Source organism: Procambarus clarkii, unplaced genomic scaffold, assembly GCF_040958095.1.
Source record: "Procambarus clarkii isolate CNS0578487 unplaced genomic scaffold, FALCON_Pclarkii_2.0 HiC_scaffold_107, whole genome shotgun sequence".
Taxonomy (NCBI): domain Eukaryota; kingdom Metazoa; phylum Arthropoda; class Malacostraca; order Decapoda; family Cambaridae; genus Procambarus; species Procambarus clarkii.
Window position 1 is genome coordinate 2,587,321 of NW_027189140.1, and position 25,737 is coordinate 2,613,057.

Consider the following 25,737-nt stretch of genomic DNA (forward strand, 5'->3'; position numbering starts at 1 on the left):
GGGACCATAGGATTAAGGACCTGCCCGAAACGCTACGCGTACTAGTGGCTGTACAAGAATGTAACAACTCTTGTATATATCTCCAAAAAAAAAAAAAAAAAAAAAAAATCGACAAACGAGTGGACAGAAGAACTCACCCAGGAAAACGAACTAACAAGCATGACGTCACGTGAGCCGCGCCGCATGTCTGCGCAGCTCCCCCCTCCCCGGGAGGGGGAAGGGGGAGCCCCAGACCCCCGCGCCGGCGATCCCCGCCCCAGTTCCTCGGCTGATGGGATCATGCACGGTCGTGTGGATCCAGCTCCAGTCTTGTCTCAGTGCTGTGACTTGTTTGCAGTGCTGCTCTTACGGTGGTCGTGTGAGCTGGGAGTAGTATTCTCAGGTACTCGGGCTGCATGTGCTTAGGGTCACCTTCACTGAGTGCCCTGTAAGTTCCGCCCTTGGGGCTTGGGGTTGCCTTCCACAAGTCACCTTGGGTCTACCTCTGTTGACTTTTCGCTGCTTGGCGTTTGGCCGCCCTGAGGGTTTGGGGGTTTCACTCCCTTGTTTACCTTGGGGTAAGTGGTAGTTATCACACTGGTGGGGCGCAGGGTACTGCGTAGCTAGTTTTCACCTATGACAGCGGCCGGCTCTGTTCCCTCTGGGTACGTTGTCCACTTGTTTTTTTTTCTTTTATTTTTGTTTTTGCCTGGTAGGGGGGTCTTGTGTTTCCCCCCCCCCTTATATTAGGTTCGTTTGTGTGGTGGCACCCCTTGCTTTGCCCTCGCGAGTGGACACGTCCCGTGGGTTCAGCTTTAGCAGTTTGCTTGGTAGTTTGCGGCGCCGGTTAGCAGTACCCTGCCTGGGATAACCCTTAGCAAACCCAGTCTAGGGGCCCTGGGAAACCCCCCGGGGGCTCTTGGGTCCGATAGTGGAGACCCTTGCGTCCCCTCTCGCTTTGTGTGAGTTGAGGGTTGCTCTGTCCCTTTGTCTCAGGGTGACTGTCATTGTTTTTGCCTCCGTAATGCTGCCTGTTGGGTCGGTGACACTTTCGACCCTTGAGTCCTGCGAGCTTTGTGCTTGTTCGTGACTCCATTCACCCAGTCTGCTGATGAATTCCCGTGGGTGCAGGCAACTCGCGCGTTGCAGGGTAGGATGTTGCAACGCGCTCTGGTTTGTCGCTTCCCCGGACGCCCCGATGCTGCCCCGCTTGTGTAGGGACCCAGACTTGGGTGGTTTTGGTCGCTTCGGCCTTGGTTCCCTCCACGCCCTTGTTTTTCCCTCTCCTGCTTCCGGCCCCTATGCATCTGCAGGCTTCGGGGTCGGGGAGGGGTTAGAGGTTCTGAGACTTGGGCAGTTTCGGGGGTTGCCCCGTCCGGGGTAGCTGCGGAGGCATTCGAGTCTGTTCCTCCGGCCGATGCTCCGGGGTTTTGACCAGTGGGCCCCCTTCTCTTTCAGCTCTCTCGGCTGCCCCGGCTTTTTCTTGTGAGGCCGGGGCTTTGGAGGTCGACTCGGCCCCGGGGCCTGGTGCAGAGGCTCCTGGGGTTGGGGAGGAGCGGCCTTGGGGGCCTTGGGCTCCATTGCGCCCTGCCTGGATTTCCGTCCTTCTGAGCGGGGCTTACTGTTACGAGGAGTGGGGTTTTCTTTCCCCCCTCTGCGTACGATTTGGGCTTGGGTGCTGCTCCTCCCCGGGTTCGGTTCCATGTCCTTGTGGTTTCTTCGGTTCCGTCTTCAGGAGGTTTTCGGCTAACCGCATCTCTTCGCCTGCGGTGTGGTTGGCCTTTGCTACTTCCTCCTGCATGTCCCGGAGTTTGCCTCCATACTGGTTCCTTCTGTTCTGGACAGGTTGGGCTCCTTGTAGCAGTTTGGGCTCCTTGTAGCAGTTTGGGCTCCTTGTAGCAGTTTGGTCTCCTTGTAGCAGTTTGGGCTCCTTGTAGCCATTTGGGCTCCTTGTGGCAGTTTGGGCTCCTTGTAGCAGTTTGGGCTCCTTTGTGGCCGTTTGGGCTCCTTATAGCCGGTTGGGCTACTTCTCGCCTGGTTGGGCTACTTCTCGCCTGGTTGGGCTACTTCTCGCCTGGTTGGGCTACTTCTCGCCTGGTTTGGCTACTTTCTTTCGTGTCCTGCGCATGCGCCGTGGGAGTTTGTTTTGGTTCCGGGCGGTGTGCACACGTGTTCTGCTCCAATTCTCTCGTGGGGGGCTTCGCCTCTCGTTCTTTTCTTATTCTCATCCGTGCCCCGTTGCTTTGGGGGTGTTCTGGGGTGCCGCTGTGTGGGATTCATGAGGTTTTTCCCTGCGTTCTAGGGTGGGGAGCCTCCTTCGCTGCTCCCCTCCTCTCCAGCATGGGTGCACTGGCCGCCTCTGGCGGATACGGACTCAAACGCTTGCGTCATGGCCTTTCAGGGCCTATGTTCTGCAGGTGAGTGTTACGACCCTCTCGGGACGCAACGGGGTTCTCACTCTGATGTTGTTAGAGTCAGATATAGATATCCGTTCCCAAGCCAGTAGAGGCTATCAAGGGATGAGATCCGTGACGCAAGTAACTTAAAGGGAGTAGGGAAAGAAAGCTAAGAACTTAATAGTATAATTTTCACCATCACCGATTAAATATATATAATAAAAGAGTGCACAAAGGGGGAGGGGTATTAACACTTTACAAGGGGATTAATCCACAATCGATGTCTTCTGCTGAAGACGCTGGTGCCAAAACTCTCGGTGACGAATCCTTGGTGCTTTCTTCGTGGCCTCACAATTAATTCTCCAAAGAAGTTGAGCCTACCCTGGCCACAGGTCAGCCAAAACACGGGTCCACTGGGGGCACCGCCGTGGAGGCCGTCAACCACACGTCCAGCTGGTCTGCTGGCAGGTTCTGAGCCAACAAGGCTGGTACGGCCACTCCACGAACGATAAAAAGGGAACGCCCTAGACAGGAGCCTCGTGTGACACCACAAATCACTCTCCTGTCTTCAGTACCCCAGTGGATGATCGTCTCCAACAGTCGGTCCCGGGTAAATCCTTTTACTGCCACTCCACGGGCAGGCTAACACACCACAGTGTTCTTCCGGGGAGGACGACTTCACAACAGCTGCAGCAAGGTTCAAGGTATGGAGACTGGCTGCCTCGGGTAGACTGACTCAACCTTCAACACAGCGGTCCCAGGTCGACTCTGTAAACAGACACGTCATCAATGACTGGGACACACTAAAACACCTCACTTACGGGCTCGGGCACAAACACCTGACGTATCCAGTCCATAGATGGCGCTGTCGTCGGAGCACCACCTCACCAGAGGTCAGTGGCGGCGGTGTTGAGCGCTGAACCATACTGGAAACTGGTCCTCGAGGCCAGTACACGCTGTCCTCACCAGGTGTCGTCGTCCGTTTGGCGGGGGTTTCGGGAGCTGACCCACAGATGGCGTGGTTGTCACTGCTCCAGGCTCGGACGCTGGATCCGGGTTCGTAACAGTGAGTTGGTGCGGTTTTGGCGTCTCCTCCGTCCTGACGCTGTTTTTGTTTTTGGGAGTAGGAATGGGTGTACATACGTCCTTGAGAACGTGGACCGTATCACCTGAGGTGCCTACTGCAGGGCTATTAGCCCATACTGGGCAGCTCTTGTTCTCTCCACCTGATTCCTTCCTCGGTTCACGGGTGTCTGCAGGTGGCCTCTTGTCCCTTCAGAGGCGGGTCCTGCCTGTACTCCTCCTGCCCCTCTCCTATGCTTGTCTAACCTTGCTTGGGTTCGGGGCCCCGCCTCCACCTTGTTCAGCAGTGCAACGGTGGGGGTGCCTGTTTGGTAGTAAGTTTTCCTGTGTCGGAGGTTTTGTGTTCGCCTCCTTCTGCTTGCAGGTTGGGTTCTGGCTCTTTGTTTCCACCTCTCCCCTGTCGTTTGCCTGTCGGGCGGATTCTGTGCTTCATGGGCACTCTCATCTCTACTCTTGGGGCTGTGTATTGGGTCAGCCCATGTTGGGCTGCCTAATGTGTTCCTTTGATTGCCTGTTACACTGCACACGTTTCTTTTACCGTCCCTGTGGCTCAGTTGGGTGCTCGGTTTCCGCCTGTGTCCCCTTGTGTGCCACTCGTGTACGATTTATCTATCTTCTGTCGCTTCCTCGGGGAGTGTGGTGACGTTTTGCTGCGGTTTTGGTACTGCAGCTGCGTGTTGGGGTTGGTTGTGGCGTTATGTTCGGCCCTTCCGTGCTCCCTCTGGAGCTCTCCTTCCTTGCCGGTCTTGCCGTGCCGGGCCTGGTTTTTCCATGTTCCTTGGTTTCACTGTCTTGTCCTCGCCTCATTGTGCTGGCTGGGGATGAGCTTGGGGTCTTCATCTCGCCCCTCGCCTATCCTCTGGTTTCGGTTCAAGTTCCAGAGCCTAGTGGGCTCCCTTCCTTCGTGTTTTTCATGGCTGCCCCGGGGTTTTCTTGACGCTGGGGCTTTGAGGGGACAGCTCGGCCCTGGGGCCTGCAGGGTGGGTTCCCGGGGCTGGGGTGGGGCTCACGTGAGAGGCCTCAGGCCCCGTTGGTCCCCGCCGGGGTGTTTCTAACCCTCTGGGGGGGACTTGCAGTTTTGTGGTGTGGGGTTTTCCGTTCCCCCTCTCCGTACGTGCTTTCTGGGCATCGGCCCCTCCCTGGGCTTGGTTTCCTTGTCCGTTGTACCCGTTGTTTCCGTCCTGTCGGTGGGTGCTTTTCTACGATCTTCACCCCTTTTTCCGGGATGTGCCTTCTTCCATCATGTCCTCATCTTGGGGTGTTCTGCATGACTTTTTGGTCTCGGGTGCGACGGGGTTTTGGGGCCTTCGTCCTTTGTGTTTGCTTCTTTTTGTTCTCGAAGGTTCGGGACGGTTTTGCTCCTTCCCGTTTTCTGGTGCGTCTGTCGTCATTCGGTTGAGCTTCCCTCCGGTCCTTTCTAGGGCTTGTGGGTCCTCTTCCCAGCAGCTTCTGGGTGTTGGCCTTTTTGTTCTTTTGTGAATATCTCTTCTCTTCACACTGTCTCGGCGCTCCTAGTTTTCCTGGGAGCGATTTTGCTCCTCATGAGTTTTTTCGCTCCTGCCCTTCTTCGGGATGTTGGTGCGGGGCGGCTCCTTATGCGAGTTCCTTCCCTGTCAGCTGCACTTGTGGAGGTGGTCTTGCACACTTGTGGCATTTTCGTTTTGGTCCTGCAATTTCTTTTCCCTCCTGGGGATGTCATAGGACTGGCTTGCGGAGGATGTAGAGGCACTTGGGGCCGTTCCTGGGTCTGGCACCTTGGTTTCTGCTGCTAGCTTTCGGTATCGATATTCCTTCTGCGCCGTTTCGCAGGTTGTATGGTGCGTTGTTACACCTCCGGCCTGCTTATGCATTGCCTGTGTCGTCCTGGTCTTTGGACAGGGTGCTCTCCTGTTTTTCTTCTCCTTGGTGGTTGTAGCTCCTTGGGGTCAGGTTTGCTTTGCCTCGGTTTTCTTTTTGTGTTGGCATTCGCCTCTGGGGGCCGTGTGGCAGAGCTTCTTGCTCTTCTCAGCCGCAGTGGTTTTTGGCTCCTATTGTCGTGATCATAGGTTTTCTTCGTCTGCGGCCGTTCTCCCTTTTTTCTGGCGAATGCTATACCTTGGGTTGTTGTCTCGACTCCGTGTTGTGGAGTGATATTCTCCAACGGCCTTCCGGGTATGTCCCCTTGTATTTTAGGTAGTCTTTGGTGAGGTAGCTCTGGGGAGCCGTAGGGGCTCCCCCCAGAAAACAAGCGTTGAATGTAATGAAACACCATTTTCTGGGTGAGTCCCGGAGGCTCCCCGGCACCCTCCCGCCCTCCGGTCGGCGGGTTTTTCACGGTTTTGATATCCAGTCTCAGAACTGGGGCGGGGATCGCCGGCGCGGGGGTCTGGGGCTCCCCCTTCCCCCTCCCGGGGAGGGAGGAGCTGCGCAGACATGCGGCGCGGCTCGCGTGACGTCATGCTTGTTAGTTCGTTTTCCTGGGGGAGTTCTGTCCACTCGTTTGTCGATTTTTGTTGTTTAACCAGAATAGGTGTTTGTTTTGTGGCACTTACCTTTCTGGGTGCCTGTCCCGGTCGATGGCAGATATAGAATGCTCCAAATCACATGTGCATTTCTAGGGGCCATTGCTCCTCGTGCCTCTCTGAGGGGGCCAGGTTCTGGTTCGTGGTCCCCGGTAGGCCTAGAACTCCACCCACATCAACTGATGCAAAATAGTTAGGGTATCTATATCAGCCATGGATAGCTCCGGGAAGCCTCCGGGACTCACCCAGAAAATGGCGTTTCATTACATTCAACGCTGATTTTTTCGTGATTTTTGCAGTTGCCTGTAATGTTTCACAGACCTTCTGGAGGCTTTTTCCGGTGCGGAGTGGCAGAATGTCACTCAATCTCTGCACCTCTATCAGGGGGGGAAGCACCAGGTTCGAGTTGTGGTCCCCCAGTAGGCCAAACAGTACTTCTGCAACTGATGTGATGTAGTAGCTAAGAACAATCTTAGTGGGATACTTTAGGGAGAGACTGTGGCCTCCCGCAGAAAGCCTATATGCTCCAAAACAAGCAGCTGCTTATAAAGATTGGTTATCCTAACGAAAATAAGGCAGACAATCGTTACCATGGCAAATCACAGCCTAGATACACCCACCCACATGGAACAGCCTGCTGATGAGGAGTGCAAATTTCTAGCAGTTTTCCAGTGTATCTGTGCATATATCTTGCTGTTAGAGCTACCTCAACTGATGCTCCAGCAGAGAATGAGCTTAAGTAGCTTTAGCGACTGCATGTCCTGGGTGACCTCCTTTTTCCTTCACTGTGTGGCTGTAAGGTTAGGGTTAGTGTTAGTACTGTATCACCAAGATGCCTAGCTGCTGATCTGAGAGTCAGGCAACCAATTACTTTCTCAAGATCTTAAGATCTTTTCTTGGTGGATGGGCATACCTTTGTCTGTCTCTAGATCTGAAACCTTCATTCAGTAACATACAAGTTATTTAGTTGTTCGCCTGGTTGTGCTTCCTGGGGTTGAGCTTGGCTCTTTCGTCCTGCCTCTTCCCTGTTGGTTCCCTGACATCTACTGGGCTCTGTCATGTCTGCATTTGCAGCTGTGTGTGGGGTCAGCCTCCACCACTTCTCTTCCTTATGCATTCCATTTGTTTACTACTCTGCCACTGGAATGTTTTTCTTGCGTTTCCTTGGCTCCTTTGGGCGCTCCTTCCGCCTGTGTCGCATGGTGCCTGTGCGTGTGTGTGCATTAGTCTGTCATCGTTGCTTGTACCCCTCGGTTTGGGTACTAGTCTGGTGGCGAACCTTTGCACCCTCTTCGGTTTGGTTTGTTGAGACAGGGCCTGCGACTCTGTGTTGTTGGCATGACTTGTTGGGACATGGTCTGCAGCTCAGTGGGTTGGTCGTTTCCCCTTTCGTTCCCGATTTGTTGCATGCCTTCTTCGTTCCTCATCTTCCTGCTTTGCTCTTGTCCCTGGCCGCTGGGGCTGTTCTTCTGGTCTTTGTCTCGTTTTCTCCTACACACTTGTATGTTTTGTATGTGCCTTTTGGCCCTCTGTTTCCAGGTTTGAGTTCCTGTTTTCCTGGCTTGCCCTGCCTGTTGGCATTATCTTGGTCTTGGGGTGTCCCTTCTCTGGAGTCTCGCATCGGACCCGTAGTCTCCGATCTCCTGTCGAGCTCCCTCGTGTTGGGGAGTTTTCTGTTCGACGGATGTTCTATCTCCTTCTTTGCCGGCTTGGGTTTCCGGCTCAGTTTGCTCGGTGGTCGCACTCGAGATCTTCCTAGGCTCGCATGAACCTTGACGGGGCTAGTTAGGTTCTGCCTCGAGTCTCCTACCTTCGGTTGGTGGTCAGGTGGCTTCGTTGTTGGTGTCCCACCTGCGTGCTTCTTCTTGGCAGCATTATGGTTTTTTTTTGGCGGTCCTTCCTTTTCCTTCTGTCCCTTCTTAGGTGGTTGTGTTTTCTGGTGGAGGTGCGGGACCGTCATCTTGCCGCGTACTGTCACTTCGTTTAGTGCTGTGCTGGCGGAGCCGCTTCAGCTTGCTTTCGGTCTTGGTGTTACATCTGCTCATGCGTCACCTGAGCCGTCCTGGTCTGTGCACAGCGTGCTCTTTCTTCTTCTCGGTTTGTTGTGGCCCCTTCGGTTCGGGTTTGTTTCTCGAAGACTCTTTTTTTTCCTGTTGGCATTTGCCTCTAGAGGTCGGGTCGGTGAACTTCCTGCTCTCCTCCAGCGCAGGGGTTTCTGCTCCTTCGGTCATGGTGATAGGTTTGTTCGGTTGCAGCCGTCTCCCTTTTTTCTGGCACAAAATGAGACTGCTGCTTTCCGGAGGGGCCCTTGGTTGGTCAGGCCAGGGATGCATCATGTTTTGTATCCGATTGCGGGCCTCCGCTGTTGTTTGTTTGCCACGGCTTCTGTGTCCAGGACGAGCTTTGGGTTGATCCGGTTCTCTTCATCCCTGTTTGCTGGTAATTACAGGATAAGAGCTACGCTCGTGGTGTCCTGTCTTCCCGGCACTCTGTCATATAATACTTTGAAACTACTGACGGTCTTGGCCTCCACCACCTTCTCCCCTAACTTGCTCCAACCGTCTACCACTCTGTTTGCGAAAGTGAATATTCTTATATTTCTTCGGCATCTGTGTTTAGCTAGTTTAAATCTATGACCTCTTGTTCTTAAAGTTCCAGGTCTCAGGAAATCTTCCCTATCGATTTTATCAATTCCTGTTACTATTTTGTATGTAGTGATCATAACACCTCTTTTTTCTTCTGTCTTCTAGTTTTGACATATTTAATGCCTCTAACCTCTCCTCGTAGCTCTTGCCCTTCAGTTTTGGGAGCCACTTAGTAGCATGTCTTTGCACCTTTTCCAGTTTGTTGATGTGCTTCTTAAGATATGGGCACCACATAACCGCTGCATATTCTAGCTTTGGCCTAACAAAAGTCATGAACAATTTCTTTAGTATATCGCCATCCATGTATTTAAAAGCAATTCTGAAGTTAGAAAGCGTGGCATAGGCTCCTCGCACAATATTCTTTATGTGGTCCTCAGGTGATAGTTTTCTATCTAGAACCACCCCTAGATCTCTTTCTTTATCAATATTCTTTAAAGATTTCTCACATAATTTATACGTTGTGTGGGGTCTATGCTCTCTATTCCACATTCCATAACATGACATTTATTAACATTAAATTCCATTTGCCAAGTGGTGCTCTATATACTTATTTTGTCCAGGTCATCTTGAAGGGCATTACAATCATCTAAGTTTCTTATCCTTCGTATAATCTTAGCATCATCAGCAAACATGTTCATATAATTCTGTATACCAACTGGTAGATCATTTATGTAGACAATAAACATCACTGGTGCAAGAACTGAACCCTGTGGTACTCCACTTGCGACATTTCTCCACTCCGATACATTGCCTCTGATCACTGCCCTCGTTTTTCTATCAGTTAGAAAATTTTTCATCCATGTTAGAAGCTTACCTGTCACCCCTCCAATATTTTCCAGTTTCCAGAACAACCTCCAACTCTGTCGAAAGCCTTTTCTGTGGGGAGCCCCTACGGCTCCCTGGAGCTTATCGGGCTAATGTATGTTATGTTAGACCAGGACATTAGCTAAGGAGTTTAGACCTACCAGGGACCAGTGCCAGAACCTGGCCCCTTCAGAGAGGTTTCAGGGAGCAATGGCCCTGGAAAACCCCATATGGTTGGGGGTTTTCCTTATCCGCCATCGACCGGGGTTAGGCACCCAGAAAGGTAGGCGTAACAAAACAAACCCCACATGGTAAGAAACTACAACAAAAACCGAACAGAGAGGTAGAAAACTCCCTACAATCCCAAGGAAACTAGCAAAGAAGCAAACATCACACTTTACTGCCGCGCCGATCGTCCGCGCAGCCCTCCATACCCCGGGAGGGGGAGGGGGGAGCCCCGGACCTACCGCGCCGGCTGCCAAGCTCCAGTTCGTTCGCTAATGTCAACCGGGATTGACGCTTCTCTGGCCTCAGTTTCCTAGGCGGTGTTTGCCTTGTGTGGCGTTCACTGCCGTGTGTTTTGTGCGGTGGCCAGGAGTACTTCATCAGTGCCGGGGCTGCATGTGCTTAGTGGCTGACTTCCCTAAGCGCCCTGTGAGTACTGCCCTTGCGTAACAGGATTATCTTCCCTGGGGCGTTCGGGAACCATTCCCGTAGAGGTTCTTGCTGCTCGGCATTTGCCTCGCCCTTGGGGCCAGCTGGGGCTTGGGGCCCTTGTTTGGCCCTGGGTAGGGATTGGTATTGTGCTGGTTAGGGTGTCAAGGTGTTGCGCAGCCTGCCACCTAAGCGGCGGCCGGTTTCTGTTGCCTCTGGAGACGGTGTACTTTTGCGGGGTTTTTCTTTTGTTTTTAATTTTTCATGCCTGGTGGGGGTCTGCCTAAGGTGGTTATAGTTCCACTGGTAGTGTTTGGCGGCCCTCTGCTAGGCCCCCGTGAATGTACACGTCTCGGGGGTTTTCACTGCTATAATCTACCCTCTTGTTATGTTTGGGTTTCTTAACCGGTTAGCAACACCTTGCCTGGGCTTCCCGTAGTTGTTACCCCTACGGGCCCTGGAAACCCCTGTCTGGGCTCGGGGGACCATTGAATGTGTCTTCCGGGTTCCAACCCGTCTTGTACGGGATCGTTGGTTGCTGTTCCCTTGTCTCCGGATGACAGTCGCCATTTTTACCTGTCATGCTGCCTGTTGGGTCACTGTCACCTTGACCCGGAGTCTTGCGAGTGATTCTCTGCTTGTTCTCCAGTACTCTCCTGATTTTATTACAGTTCAGAGTACAGGCGGCATCCGTGTTGCAAGCTAGGTTCGGTTGCTGCAACATGCTAGGTTGGTTTCCCACTCGAATGCCCCGTGGCTGCCCCGTTTGGTTAGGTGCTGCTCGCCCCTTTCCCTCCATGTTCCCGGCTCCGGACCGTCTGCGGATCGGGGTCGGGGCGGGGTTTAGTTGCGGCAGAGACTCGGGCGGTTTTCGGGGGCTGCCCCGTTCGGGTTGGGGACGGAGGTTTGAGCCTGTGCCTCCTGCCAAGGCTTCTGGGTCTTACCAGCGGCCCTTTCTTGTTGCCTTTCCCATGGACTCTTGCTTTTCTTTAAGGCCGGAGGGCTTGAGGACGGCTCTGCCCCGGGGCCTCTGTTGTTGGTTCCCGGGGCTGTGGGGGATGCCTGCTAGCAGTTCTGGGGCGGTTTGCCCCTGCCAGGGTTTTTCTGCTGTTGGGCGACGTTTTTCGCCCATCCAGTCTGCTAGTTTCCCACATTTGCTGGCGTGTTTTTGTGTATTTAGCGTCAGTCACAGCCCCTGCTGGCTGCCATTTTCGTCTGCCGGTTTCCCGGCGTGGCCACCAGGGCGGCGTTGCGGTTTGTTTACATGCGTCTGGGTGTGCGAGCGAGCGTCTCTGGTGAGTTTTCAATTTTTTTTAAGGGTTTTTGTTCTCCTGTTGTCGTTTCTTTGTTTTTCTGGTGTTTTCTTGCCGTTGCCTGTTCCTCTGGGAACGTTTGGGTGTTGATTTTGGATCTGAGCCTATGGGTTTAGGCTCAGTGCCCCTGGCTGGTATGCTTGCTCCCACACCTTGTCCCTCGGTTTTCGGTCGGTTGGGCCCGTTTTCCCAGGGGGTTCTGCTGGGGGCTGTGCTTTGCCTTTCAGTGGTGTTCTCCGCCGACAAATGTGGTGGTTTGGGCTCCCCCTGGTTCGATTCTGGGTTCCTTGGTTTCGTTCTGGGTTCCTTTGGGTTCCTTGGTTTCGTTCTGGAGGTTTCTTCCCCTTGGGCCCCCTTTTGAGGGTTCAGGGGACTTTTTCTCGTGTGACCCGGTTCTGCCTTTTGGGGTTCTGGGGTCTTCCTGGCTTGCAGACTGATCTTTTTGGGTCTTGGCACATGTTGTGGTTGTGCTGGGACTTTGCGGTTTTGCTGTCGAGGTGGGCCTTTTGATGCAGTTTTGTGCCTTCTTTGCCTGGCCGGCGTAGTGCTCTCTGCCCACTAGTCGGCGATTTGTAATTTTACAATATATGTCCTCACCTAGTTGTACTTCCTAGTGCTTTCCCGTTACCATTCTGACACTAAAAAAAAAAAAAAAAAAAAAAAAAAAAATAATTCCACCTGTGTCCCCTAGTGCGTGTGCCCCTTGTGTTACATAGCCTGTCCTTATCAACCCTGTCGATTCCCTTGGGTATCTTGAATGTGGTGATCAGGTCTCCCCTCACTTCATCTTCCAGCGAAGTGTGGTTTCATTCCCGTAGTCTCTCCTCATGACTTAGGTAGTGTACTTTTTCTTTCGAAAGGGGTTCTGTTCCCTTCTCTGTTGACTGGGCGCTGGGGAGCAGCTTGCTCTGTTGCCTCTCGCTTGGTCCCGCTGTTGGTGGGCGCTTTGGGTTGTCTACCGGCCTCTGCTGGCGTCGGAGGACGGCTTCTCCCCCTTGGGGGGGGTTCTGAGCTGCGGGGTGGGCTTCTTCCCCTGCGCTTCGTCATTTCATCTTCGTGGGTGCGTGGGGCGTGGTCGATCCGCCCCATCCTTCTGGGCTTCCCGTCTGCTCTTTGCAGTCATGAGCTTTTCCCGTCTGCAGTTCTTCTGGACTTCTTCAGTCTGCGCCCTGGATCCTCTGCCCTCCTCGGAGGACTGTTGTCTCCTGTTCGGATTCTGTTGGGGCCGAGTGCATGGATGGTGGCCCTGGACCTCCAGGTCACTTCTTGGCACGTTCCTCTCCAGTTTTTCTGGGGCTAGCACTGTTGGTGGTGGGGCTTCAGGTTTGCTGTTTTTATTGCCTTCCCTATTTTGTAATGGGCACTTCGTATACTCTTTGCATCTTTACCGGATCTTAGTGCCCTGTCTGAGTCTGAGATTCGGTGTCTGGCCTACCTCGATGACTGGCTGGTGTGGGCTCCCAGTCAGTCCGCTTGTCTGCTCGCCAGGGGATGGTTCTTTCCAGATCGCCGGGTTTGGTTTCCTGGTGATCTGGAGGTTTTTCCATCTGTTTCCGTCCCGGGTTCGGACCTGGGCCTTGTTTAAAGCTCTTGGGCCCCTCATTGTCTTCCCTCCAGAAGTGTTACTGCGGCTGTGGTCCCGCCTTTGGCTGTTCAGGAGGGGGTCCCGGGTTGCTCAGCGGTTGCTTGGGCGGTTGTGCGGGAGTCTGCACTTTGGCGTGCTTGTCTGCCCGCGGAGTCGGGTTTGGCTATGGCGTCAGTTGGTTCCTGCGGAGACTCCCCTTCCGCCTCTTGCATTCCTTGGGTTCCTCCGGGGATCTTGTGTTGGTGCTGCATCACCAGCTTCCTCTTTGGGGTTTTCGGGGTTCCGTGCCTTGGCACCTCCCAGAGCCTTCGCTCGATGTGTTCACGGACGGGTCGTCTCTCGGCTGGGGCTTTGTGACCAGTGCTCACCAGGTCGGCCGAGGTTGATGGAGTCTGTCTGTCCGTCGGGCTCACAGCATGGTTCGGGTGTTCATGGCTGTCTGGTTTGCGCTTCAGAGGGTTTGGGTCACTAGGTACTCTACCATTCAGCTCTGTTTGGATTGTTCTCTGGTGGTTCTTGCCGGAACCACAGGGGTTTGGCTAACCGTGTGGTTCGTGTCCGGGGTGTGTCCTGCGTCCTGGTGGACAGCTGTCTCGGTTCATTCCTCTTTGTGGGTTGGCCAGTCGTCGCCGATTCGTTTTGTTGGCTCTGTCGGGCATATGGACTCCTGGCCATGGACGTCTTCGGGTCAGCGTGGTCTAGGAGTCGCCCATTTTGTGGCGCCCTTCCCACCTGCGAGGACTTCACGGTGGAGGCTTTCGGCAGGACTGGTCGAGGTGGGGGGTACCTGTTCCTCTTCTCCCGGTCCAGCTGTTGCTTCGGGTTCTGGCTCGGTTGCAGCCCATCCCATGAGAATAGTCCTTATGGTTCCATGGTGGCCGGCCCGTCCTTCTTTTCAGACGCTGCTTGATAGGTGTCCGTACCCGGGGCGTTTTTCCTGAGGCTTCGCCTCTTTCAGCAGGCCGAATCGGTCCTGTCCGTGACTGGTTCGGCCTTCTCCTTGGCTCTTCGCGTCTGGTATTTTGACGCGGGTATCACCATCTCTATGGTGTTCAGGTGGCTTTGTTGACGGTGTCCCACCTGCGAGCTTCGTCTTGGGGACAGTACGACGTTTCTTACGTTTTCTCGTGTTTTGTTTCCCCTCCGGCCTGCTCATGCGTCGCCTGAGCCATCGTGGTCCTTGTTCAGGGTGCCTTCTTATCTTCCCCTCAGTTTGTGGTAGCCCCTTCGGTTCAGTTTCCTGCTCTTTGGTACTGGTGGTAGCTTTATAGGTGTGCAGCCTTTCTCTGTCCTGGCGCCGGTCGTGACGGCTGCTTTCCGGAGGGGTTCTTGGGGTATTGGTACTTGATTGGTTTGGCCGGGGGGTGCGTCCTGTGTTGTCCGGTTGTGCATTTTGCTGTTGCCAGCGTACCGTGTCTGGGGATGCGCTGTGGTTGATCCGGTTCCTTCGTTCCCTGTTTTCAGGGCTCGGGTCTCCCAGGTCGTCCGCAGTGTTTTCCTTCTTCCAGCCTGCGGTCTGTCTTTGCGCCCGTGCTGTTCAGACGTTTGCAGCTTTTGCTGCTGTGTTGGTGACGTCTCGGGCTCATTCCGGGCGCAGGGATTTGTGGGTCGCACAGGTTTTTGGCCGCCCATCCATATGTGCGTCTGTTCTTGGGCATTCTTGTTGCCTTGGGTCGCAGGTTTGCGACCGGTTGTCTTGGCTTTGCGTTGCAGAGTTTGTGGCGGCCGCCTCCCGGGTTAGCCCTTTCTTTTCCTTCTCTTTGGGTATGAAGCTCCAGGGAGCCGTAGGGGCTCCCCACAGAAAACCAGCGTTGAATGTAATGAAACGCCATTTTCTGGGTGAGCCCCGGAGGCTCCCTGGAAACCCTCCCTCCCACCGGTCGGCGGTTTTTTCGCGTTGGTTGAAGCTTAGCTTCTGAACTGGAGCTTGGCAGCCGGTGCGGTAGGTCCGGGGCTCCCCCCTCCCCCTCCCGGGGTGGGGAGGGCTGCGCGGACGATCGGTGCGGCAGTAAAGTGTGATGTTTGCTTTTTTGCTAGTTTCCTTGGGATTGTAGGGAGTTCTCTACCTCTGTTCGGTTTTCGTTGTAGTTTCTTACCATGTGGGGTTTGTTTTGTTACGCCTACCTTTCTGGGTGCCTAACCCCGGTCGATGGCAGATAAGGAAAACCCCCAACCATATGGGGTTTTCCAGGGCCATTGCTCCCTGAAACCTCTCTGAAGGGGCCAGGTTCTGGCGCTGGTCCCTGGTAGGTCTGAACTCCTTAGCTAATGTCCCGGTCTAACATAACGTACATTAGCCCGATAAGCTCCAGGGAGCCTCCGGGGCTCACCCAGAAAATGGCGTTTCATTACATTCAACGCTGGTTTTTTAGGTCCAGATAGATGCAGTCAACCCAACCATCTCTTTCCTGTAATATCTCTGTTGCTCGATCATAGAAACTGATTAAATTCGATACACAGGATCTTCCAGATCGAAAACCATACTGTCTGTCTGATATTATATCATTTCTCTCCAGGTGTTCTACCCATTTGTTTTACTTATTTTTTCCAATATTTTGACTATTACACTTGTCAATGATACTGGTCTATAATTAAGGGAGTCTTCCCTGCTTCCACTTTTGTAGATTGGAACTATGTTAGCCTTTTTCCACACATCAGCTACAACTCCTGTAAACAGGGATGCCTGAAAAATCAATTGAAGTGGAATGCTGAGCTCAGGTGCACATTCTCTCAGAACCCATGGTGAAACTCCATCTGGACCAACTGCTTTGTTCTTATTTAGCTCCTTGAGCATTTTTTCCACTTCGTCTCTAGACACCTTTATTTGCTCTATGTTGTTCTCTGGAATTCTTATTGTCTGGTTCCCTGAAGATTTAATTTTGTACAAACACACTTTGGAACTTTTCGTTTAATGTTTCACACATTTCCTTTTCATTTTCCGTGAATCTATTTCCCATTTTCAACCTCTGAATATTATCCTTTACCGGCAATTTGTTGTTTATGAATTTATAGAATAGACCTGGTTCTGTTTTACATTTGCCTGCAATCCCTTTTTCAAGATTTCTTTCTGCCTCTCTCCTTACTGCCGTGTAGTAGTTTCTCGCATCTTTGTATCGCTGGTATGTTTGGGGGTTTGGCCTCTTCCTGTATTGATTCCATTTTTGTGTCTTTTGGTCTCTGGCCCTCTCACAATTTCTGTTGAACCAGTCCTGTTTCCTAGTTCTGCATCTCTGTTTTGGTATAAATTTTTTTGTGCCTTTATCATATATTTCATAAAACTTGACATACATCTCATTCACTTCCTTGCCTAGCAACAGGTCTGTCCAATTATACTCACTAAAAAATTTTCTAAGGTCGCCATAATGTCCTCTCCTAAAGTCAGGTTTTTCAATTGCAGCAACCTTCTTATTTTCTTCCAGATTATAACGCATTGCATACTTTATTCCCAAAAAGACATGGTGACTTTTACCCAAGGGAGGAAGGTACTGAATGTTAAATATTTCTGCCTCCTTCCTGGTAAATATCAAATCTAGCATGGAGGGAACGTCCCCTTCCCTCATCCTCGTAGCTTGTTTAACATGTTGATACAAGAATGTTTCCAGGATGAGGTCTACAAATTTACAGGTCCAAAAATCTTCTGTTTTAGCTTCATATGCATCCCAGTCTATCTATTTCAAGTTGAAGTCGCCGACTATCAACAGTCGTGATCTATCGTTATCTGCTCTCGCTATGATCTCTCATTATTGTTATAAGACCTTCTCGTTTACTATCTAGCTCCTCCTTTGACCATGTGCTGCTTGGCGGTGGACTATATGCGTTTATGATCATTAGTTTATCATCCTCATGGCAATTCTCTACTGCTATTATGTCAACTTCTTGTGGATTGGCAGTCATTATTTCGATCACCTTTAGGTTTTCTTTCACCAGCACAACAACGCCACCGCCTTTCCTAATTTTTGTCCCGTCTCCAAACCGAGTAGCCCCTTGGGAATATGACCTCATTTAAAATATCATCTTCAAGTTTTGTCTCCTGAGTGCAACAATGTCTGGTGTCTGCAGCTGTATTACATCACTTAACTCCAGTATCTTCGATCTCACTCCATCTATGTTGGTGTATGCAATCTTCAGGAACTTGTTCCCTCTCTTCTTATTTTTCACTCTCCTTCTCTCTAATGATTTTGTTGGTTTGCCTTTATGTATCACTTTACTGCTCTGCCTACCCCTATCACTCTGTAGAAAAAAATAATTGATTTCTTCTTCATTCCTGCTCTCATTTAAACGTTTTGCCTCGGCGATTTTCAGTTTCAGTGTCACCCTATCTTCTTTTGAAAGATCTCGTCTTAACGACCACACTTTCCCATCCTCATCACTTTGTAATTTTCTAGCATTCCTTAGTACTTCTTCCATCTGTTTGGCACCATTTAGGGTGATCCTCAAAGGTCGATCTTTTCCTTTTACATATCTGCCTATTCTCCTGTAGTCGCAGACATTCTCTATGGTTGTAAGACCTTCCACGAGGCCAACAATTTTATCTACTACTTTTGCTTCTTCTACAGCTCTTTCTGACCTAGATGTCATCTCCTTTTCTTTGCAGTCAAAAATGATCAGGGACTTACTCCGATCAACTGTGTTTTGCACCAACTTCGGGTTAGATGCCAATTCTTTTCTCACTTCCAGCCTAATGTTTGTTTTATCTTGGTTGCTGCAGTGTTTGACTTCCTTTACTGCTTCTTCAATTTTTTCCTTCTCCTTGGCCACTTGTGCATAGGGGAGTTGCATATCTTTCTTGCACTGTTCTATTCCCTGTGTAACTTCCTCCATCTGTGCTGACAAAAGCTGTTTCTCATGTTGAATATCCTTATCTAACCTATTGTAGTCATTTGTTTAAATTTACTTTAACTTCTTCCATAGCTATTTTTAAGAGTTTATTTTCTTCTTCCATGGCTTTGCAATTTATTTCCAATTGATTCTTATCCTTGCACAAGTCTTTCACTAAACCCTCAAGACATACAACTTTGCTATTTAAATGGTCATTACTTTCTTTCAATTTACTAATTATTTCTACATGAGAGATCACTATAGGATCTAATTTGACCAACTTGTTGTATAGACTGGTTATCTCAATGCTTTCTTCATTGAATCCAGCAAAATCAATATCTGTTTTGTATTTCCTGTTGCTAGCGGCCATCTTGAATGTTCTTCTATGCACTGGAAACACTAGGGCAACTTTTTCTCATCCAATTTTTCACTTCCCTTGGCACATTTCTGTTTTCTCACCTATTTTTCAAAAGCACTATACCCTTATGTTCTCTGGGACACCACTCACTATCATCATCCTGTACTACAATCCTTAGGATTGTTGAAATATGCTGGAGCTCCTCTTGTCTGCCTCTTGGGAAAGAACTTGGGATAAGACTGGTATGGATCTCCCAGGTCGTCCGCTGTGTTATTGAGGCTAGCCAGCCAGCCAGCATTCTATCCCCGTGCCCATGACGTTCGTGGATTCGCTGCTCTTGCTGCCGTCTTGGCGGCATGTCCTGGCTGACATTCGGGCACGGGGCTTTTGGCGGTCGTACAGGGGCCTGGCTGCTCGATATCTTGTGGTCGTTCCCGTGCCCGTTCGGGCCTGTGTTGTCTTGGGTTAGCGGTTACAGCCAGTTGTCTCGACTTCGAGTTGGGGAGTGTGTGGCGACCGCCTCCTGGGTACGTCCCCCTTCTTTTCTCTGTGGGTAGTTAGCTCCAGGGGGCTGAAGGGGCTCCCTCCGGAAAACCAGCGTTGAATGTAATGAAACGCCATTTTCTGGGTGAGACCCGGAGGCTCCCCGGCATCCCTCCCTCCGGTCAGAAGTTTTTCACATTTTTTGACATCCAGCCTCAGAACTGAGGATGGATAGCCGGCGCTTTAGGTCTGGGGCTGCCCCTTTCCCCTCCCGGGGAGGGGGGAGCTGCGCAGACAGTGGCGCTGCGATGTGTGACGTCATGATTATTTGTTTGTTTCTTTTAGGGGAATTCTATCCACTTCTTCGGTTTGTGATAGCAATTTTCACCAGAATAGGGGTTTGTTTTGGGGAGGGGAAAGGGGGAGCCCCAGATCCCCCACGCCGGCGTTGCATACACCAATTCTCAAGGCTGATGTTTTATGCAGCGGTTGTGTACTCTGGCTCCAGACTTTTACAGAGCTGTGCTTTGTGTGTGGCGTCTGTTCTCCAGGGTTGCGAGAGCCAGGAGTTCCTCTTCAGTACTCGGGCTGCATGCGCCTAGGGTTACCTTCCCTAGGTGCCCTGTAAGTACTACCCTTGGTGCTTGGAGTTACCTTCTACAAGTTCCTTGGGTCCTGCCTCTGCTGGGCTGTTTCAATGCTCGGTTTTTTGGCCGCCCTTTGGGTGCTTGGGTGTTTTGTCTCCCCTAGTTTACCTTAGGGTAAGAGGCAGTTTTGCACTGGTGGGGCGCAGGGTGCTGTGCAGCTTGTTGTCACCAATCACAGCGGCCGGCTCTGTTGGGTACGTTGTCCTCTTGCGGGGTTTTGTTTATATTTTTATTTTTGCCTGGGTAGGGGGTTCTGCCCTACTTACCACTGGTGTTTGGCCTCATCCAGATGCTTGGTGGTGCCCCTTGCTAGGTCCCTGTGAGTGTACACGTCCCTGGGGTTCAGCTGTAGGCAGTTGTTTGGTAGTTTTGGGCGCCGGTTAGCAGTACCCTGCCTGGGCTTACCTGAGCATGAGTCCTCTTCAAGTAAACGCTCAGGATCCTGGGAATCCCCTAGGGGTCGTTTGGGTGTGATGGATGTGACCCCGGAGTTCCCCCTCGCTTCATGCGAGTTTGAGGGTTACTCGTCCCCTTGTCTCAGGGTGACCCCTCACTGTTTTTTGCCTCCGTCGTGCAGTCTGTTGTGTCGGTGAGACTTTCGACCCAGAGTCCTGTGCGTTTTGCTGGTGACTCAATTTACCTAATCTTTGGGATGATCATCTTCGGGTACAGGCAGCGCAAGCGTTGCATGCTAGGTTTCGGTTGCTGCAACCCTCTAGGTTGGTTGCTCACCCAGATGCCCCGCAGCTGCCCCGTTTTGCTTATCGGGACCCGGACTTAGGGGAGAGGTCTCTTCGACCCTGGTTCAGTCCGCACCTCCTCATCCTTACCCTTCTGTTGTTCGTTCTGGTCCCCCCTCCCCTGCTTCCGGCCCCGAAACGTTTGAGGGTTTCGGGGTCGGGGCAGGGGCTAGTTGGTTTTGAGACTCTGGCAGCCTTGGGGGATGCCCCTTCTGGTGTGGCGACGGAGGCATTCGAGTCTCCTCCCCCAGCCAAAGCCTCCGGGTCTGACCAGTGGGCCCCCTTCTTTCCGGCTTCATCGGCTGCGCCGGCCTTGTCTGGTGGGGGCGACCTTGAGCACCTCATTGAGTGCTTGTTTGCTCCTGCCCTTCCCCGGGATGTTGGTGTCGTTCAGCTCCATGTGCCAATTCCCTCCCTTTCGGCGGCCCTGGTGGCTGAGGATTTGCGCGCCCAGGGCCTGTTGGCTTCGACCTTACGTTTCTTTTCCATCCTCGAGCTGTCTTCGGACTGGCTCTCGGAGGATGTGGGAGCGCTTGGGGCTGTAACTGGTTCTGGCACCTTGGCCTCCGTGGCCCGCTCGTCGGCCGCCTTGTTGAAGCTTTTCTCGTCGATATTGCGGGATGCGGTTGTGCTGTTTTATGCTTCCCGGCTCGCATGTCGGCAGGCGGTGCTTGCCTCCTCTGTGGAATCTGCTTGGGCCTTGGCTCTTTGGATGTCTTCGCCATTTAGTCCTCTCCGGTTTGAGGCTTTGGCTGTTGCGTAGTATATTCAGGGTACAGTACTTAGGCTTCTTGCTGTCCTATGTCAGACTTGTTGGTTCTCCGGGGACCCCATGGTGGGCCTTCCCGGAAGGGTCGTGCCAGGGCTCGGGGTTCCTCTCGCCGTGTTAGGCCACTGGTGTCGAGTTCGGGTTCAGCCCCTCCTTTGGACCCGCTTTCATCTGGTCGGTGCGGTGTTCGCTCTGTGCGATGTTCTGGGTCTCGTAAGGGGCACCGGCCCTTTCGCGGTTCACCCCATTGACTGAGGGGGGAGGCTAGCACTGTTCGCTCGCGCCTGGTTCCACGATTCGTGGGCGTTTCAGGTCGTTTCGCATGGCCTCCGGTGGCGTTGGGTGGCTCCAACTCCTTCAGGAGGTTCAGGGCTGGCAGGGCAGGCCTCTTCCCCTTCGCTCTGTCGAGTCGTCATGGAGTGGGTTCGCTTGGTGTGGTCGAAACGACGACGTCCCTCAGATGGGTTTCCCGTCTGTTTCCGGTCCCAAAACGGGACTGCGCGGACCTTGAGTTCATTCTGGACTTGTCCCGTCTGAACCTCTGGGTTCCATTGCTCCTCCTTTTGGAGGGGCAATGGAACCCAGGGAATTTGTTAATTTCCAATTTTGTAATTGGATGATGAAATACAGTTCTAAAGAAACTGTTTATGACCTTTGTGAGATCAAAGCTGAGGAGGGTGCCCATATCTAAAGAAGCTTATCAATAAACAGGAAAAGGTGTAAAGGCATGCAACTAAATGGCTTCCAGAACTGAAATACAAGAGCTACGTGGAGAAGTTAGAGGCATTAAATATGCCTAAGCTTGATGATAGAAGAAAAAGAGGCGATATGATCACTGCATACAAAATAGTATGCAGTGATGACAAAAATTGAAAAAATTGACAAAATTGATAAAGAAGGTTTCTTGATACCTGGAACTTGAAGAACAAAAGGTCATAGAGTTGATCTAACTAAACAAAGCTGCAAAAAAATATTAGAAAATTCACTTTTGCAAACAGAGTGGTAGACAGTTGGAATAAGTAAAGTTAGAAGGTTGTGGAGGTTAAAACCATCTGCAGTTTAAGAGAGATATTCTGTATATTCAGAGTTCTGGGCCCAGCAAGAAATTGGCATTTCATTACACTCAACGCTTGTTTTATTATTCCACTCAAGATCTTGTATGTTAGCATGTTCCCTGTTTCTTCTCCCCTCTAAGGTTGCGAGGCTCAGTTCTCTCAATCTGTCCTCATAGCTGAAGCCTCTTTAATTCTGGTACTAATGTAGTTGCAAACCTCTCGCCTTGCTCAAGTTTCTGTTTATACTTGCCAAGGTGTGAGTTCCATGCTGGAGCTGGGAGTGCACCTGTGCCAACCAGGTGATTTCCATGTGTGTGAGCGTTGTCTGATCTCTTGTTACAAGATGTGGTCAATTTCTATAAGTACTGTAAATGTTTCAGATAACTATATTATTATAGTTGAAAAGCAATGCAGTGCCGACTCTGTGTTTAATTAAGTTCATAAATATTCGGTACGGTATATATCTTATGTTATTTCAGCTATGTATGATTCAACATTTCCTTGGTAACTCATCGGCCATCTTGTGCTGTCCTGCCTCTGAAAAAGCTTCACGTATAAAGGCCATGCCACCAGCTCAGACATCACCCATAAATTACTGTCGTTCAGATCCTACGTTGAAAGCCGTCCTCCAAAGGAACAGACAGCTCTTCTCCTTGATGAAAAAACATCCAAGGTATGATGAACATTTACACTTTTCAGTGTGCAAAAAAAGAATTAATAGACTATATGCAGCTTAGGAGTTACAATAACGTGGCTGAAATATGTTGACCAAACCACACACTAGAAAGTGAAGGGACGACGACGTTTCGGTCCGTCCTGGACCATTCTCAAATCGATTGGCTAAGATCCTCAGTTAGTGACGAATAGAAACTGTAACCCATCCCAGGTAATTAAACTGCTTAACCATTTCCATCAAGTCACCATTCACATATATTTTACTGGCAATTTCCTTCTCTCTCCCACACATTAACTTTATTAAGTCTGTTAAGTCTCCCAGTGCAAACATTAATAAAATATATTTAATATTTAAAAATGCTGCAGTTTTGTTTTTTCCTTTATAAGTATTAGTTCTGATCAAAATTATTGTCTCTAGGCTGCAGTGCGCACTCTGATGAACGAACTGGACTCGTGGCATGGTCGTTTCTGCTGCCTTGTTAAAGTGGTCCATTCGCTCACAAGTTCACTACCAAGCACTCCTCTAGGTCGACAGGTAAGAATTGTGCATGACAATCATTGAATGTTCTTCAAAAATAATTCAGGCAAATTGTCAAAGGTAACTTTGAAAAGGTTCATTGTTGTTTTGTTTATTTTCCCTGTTCCCTGCCGACAACAAAGGAACTTGAGCTTGTAGCTGCATGACACCCCCATCCCAAGGAAAAGGAGGAATGTCCAATTTATTGAGGAGTACAAAGGAAGCACCCCGCAAAAACACCTGAAACACAGACAACACCTCATGCCAATGAAGCGTTCAGGTACGACAGAAGCTGCGCCAGACCTCAAGCGATTGTCCGCCAGCCAGGACTCTTGACACCTCATAATGTATCCAATATTGGGAAGTGGTCCAAACTCATAAGAGGCAGGGTCCGTCTGAGAGGCATACACCAGGTCCCCCAGGAGGTACATAAATAATGCCTCCAGAGTCACTGTGGGAGGGATTCAACAGGACAGAAACCTCCAGAAAGACGATCCTGATGGAGCCAAAGGCACACTGAACTGAACCCTAGGTGGAGTGGCATCCAAATCATCTTAATTCAGGGTGGGAGGGGAAACAAAAACCCCACCCTCTGCAAATAGAGCCCCACCTGGTCAACCCTGGCCTCGGGCCGGGCTTGAGAAGTAGAAGAACTCTCAGAACTCTTATCAAGCAGGTACCTCAGAGGACACCAAGGGCCTCAAAGGGAAATCAAGGGCGAAACTCACTCATCCCACACCCCTAAAGCCACAGAGGAGGGCCCCAGGGCAGAGTCAGCATCCTAGCCTACCACTCAGGACAGATAAGTGGAATCCAAGAAATAGGCCTCAAAGGATTAAGGTGCTGGCTGAATAGGCCCAGTAGCCTCAGCAAGACTAGCCAACTCAACTGCCTTCACACCTGCATTGGAATAGGTAACTCCCAGAGCAGACCAAGCCACAACCCAAACTAAATCCTGCCCTGAACCCGAAACCCTCAGATGTAGGATTGGAAGCAAGGGGTGGGGGTGGTGGATCAGAAGAAGGGTGAACCATGCACACTGAGGTAGGAAGAGGAGGTACGGACAGAACCAAGGTCAAGTTGACCAAAGCCTCCAATTCCAGGTCTCTAAATACCAACCAGGGTAGTTTTGGATTAGCTCTGGGGCATCTAACTGGGTACACAACCTAGACTGCTGAAACTTAGAAAACTTGTAAAGTTGTTGCTGCCTGAAAACCTGAATCTCATCAAGAGGGTCCGAAAGAGTGAAAGAGTAGTCACATGAGGAGAACAAGCCTCACTAGACTCGGGGTCAAAGGTGTCAGCAACCCAACCAGCAGCATGGCGGAGGCAGGAGGAATGAATGTTGCCACATGACACGGAACATACAGCCTTCAAATTCTCATGAAGTGAGAGTAGATTTGGGGAGAATATCCATAAGGAACACCAAACCTGCAAGGGATTACCAGGGCCCGAAGGAATTGACCAAGAGGGACACGCAGGCACTGGGATGCTACGCGGGTCATAAAAAAATTCGCTGCTGAATCTATACCAACAGAACCATCACTTTTAGAAAGGTGTTGGTGTTTCACAATGCAAAAGTAAACTAGAACCAAGGATAGAAATGGCATAGTAGGCTGGATAATGCCAACCTCAGTGCACTAATATGTATTACTGTATGTGAATATCCAGTGCACCGCAAGCCAGCGAACACCGTGCCCTACTCGAGTAAAGACAGGAAATCTAAGAATCCTGACTCGCCCTGGGCAAGAACTACCACCAGCAAGGAAGTGATGCACAAATACCCCTGGGAAGAGAACCCTGAAGCACAAGGGCAGCACTAGGGACAGTGAAGATAATCATGTGCACATGCAGCTCCCAGCATTCTAAAGTCCAGACTCATGCTACACTGAACAGTGTAAAGAAAAGCCAATGATGGCAAGAGACCACCATTTAGCTGAAGCAGGAGACTGGAGCCCAAGCAGTGAGAAGTGACCCGATACATTACACACATCAACATAGAGCTGAGGGTTCTATATATCACTGGCTGACCGCGCACACTACCACCTCCCTCCGACCAGTCGAGTGCGGAGGTGGAACAAATGAGCTGGCACTTGTCTTGAAACTTTTCAATTGTTTACATTGTTAGGGAGTTCTTCTGGTGGTGTACGAGACTACAGTATCTTCTTTAGCTAGCTGTGGTTTGTTTTTGTCTTGCTGACTTTCTGGGGTGCATTTGCCAGTGAATAGATAAATGCCACTGCTCCCTGTTCCTCTGTGAGTGAGGGGAGGGGGGTGTAGGTTCTTGCTCTTGGTCCCAGGTAGGCCAGATAGAACTCTGCAGGTGATGTGATCCAGTAGATGGTACACTATCAGTGATTATAGCATCAGGCACTTACAAGAGGCACCAACCAGAAATGTTTTATTTCTTATATCAAATGCATTTCTGCAACAATTTGCAATGTGACAAAACATTTTGTTCTGGGTAGCAGTCTATCACTAGAAAGAAAATAAAAAATCTTTATTGAAACTACAGTACTTAATGTCTTTTATATATGTGTTGTATTTTGTATTTTTAAAACAATTTGTATAACTTTACAGTTAAGAGAGGGCTTAACAACCTGCTTGTCACAAAATTTGGTTGAGACAGAAGAATTCAAGGAAGCTGACAAGATGCTAAGGCTTATGGCTCGTGAAGAACTGCTACCCATCCTAACAATTATATTGGATATATTA

General features: G+C 50.8%; 1 long non-coding RNA gene across 1 annotated transcript; it reads left to right on the forward strand.

Annotated features, from left to right (window-relative positions):
• The first annotated feature begins 270 nt into the window (after positions 1-270).
• LOC138360329 (uncharacterized) lies at positions 271-25,737 on the forward strand. Its single transcript, XR_011226284.1, has 4 exons — positions 271-382; positions 22,310-22,503; positions 22,924-23,040; positions 25,603-25,737. It is a non-coding gene; the product is annotated as an uncharacterized lncRNA (long non-coding RNA).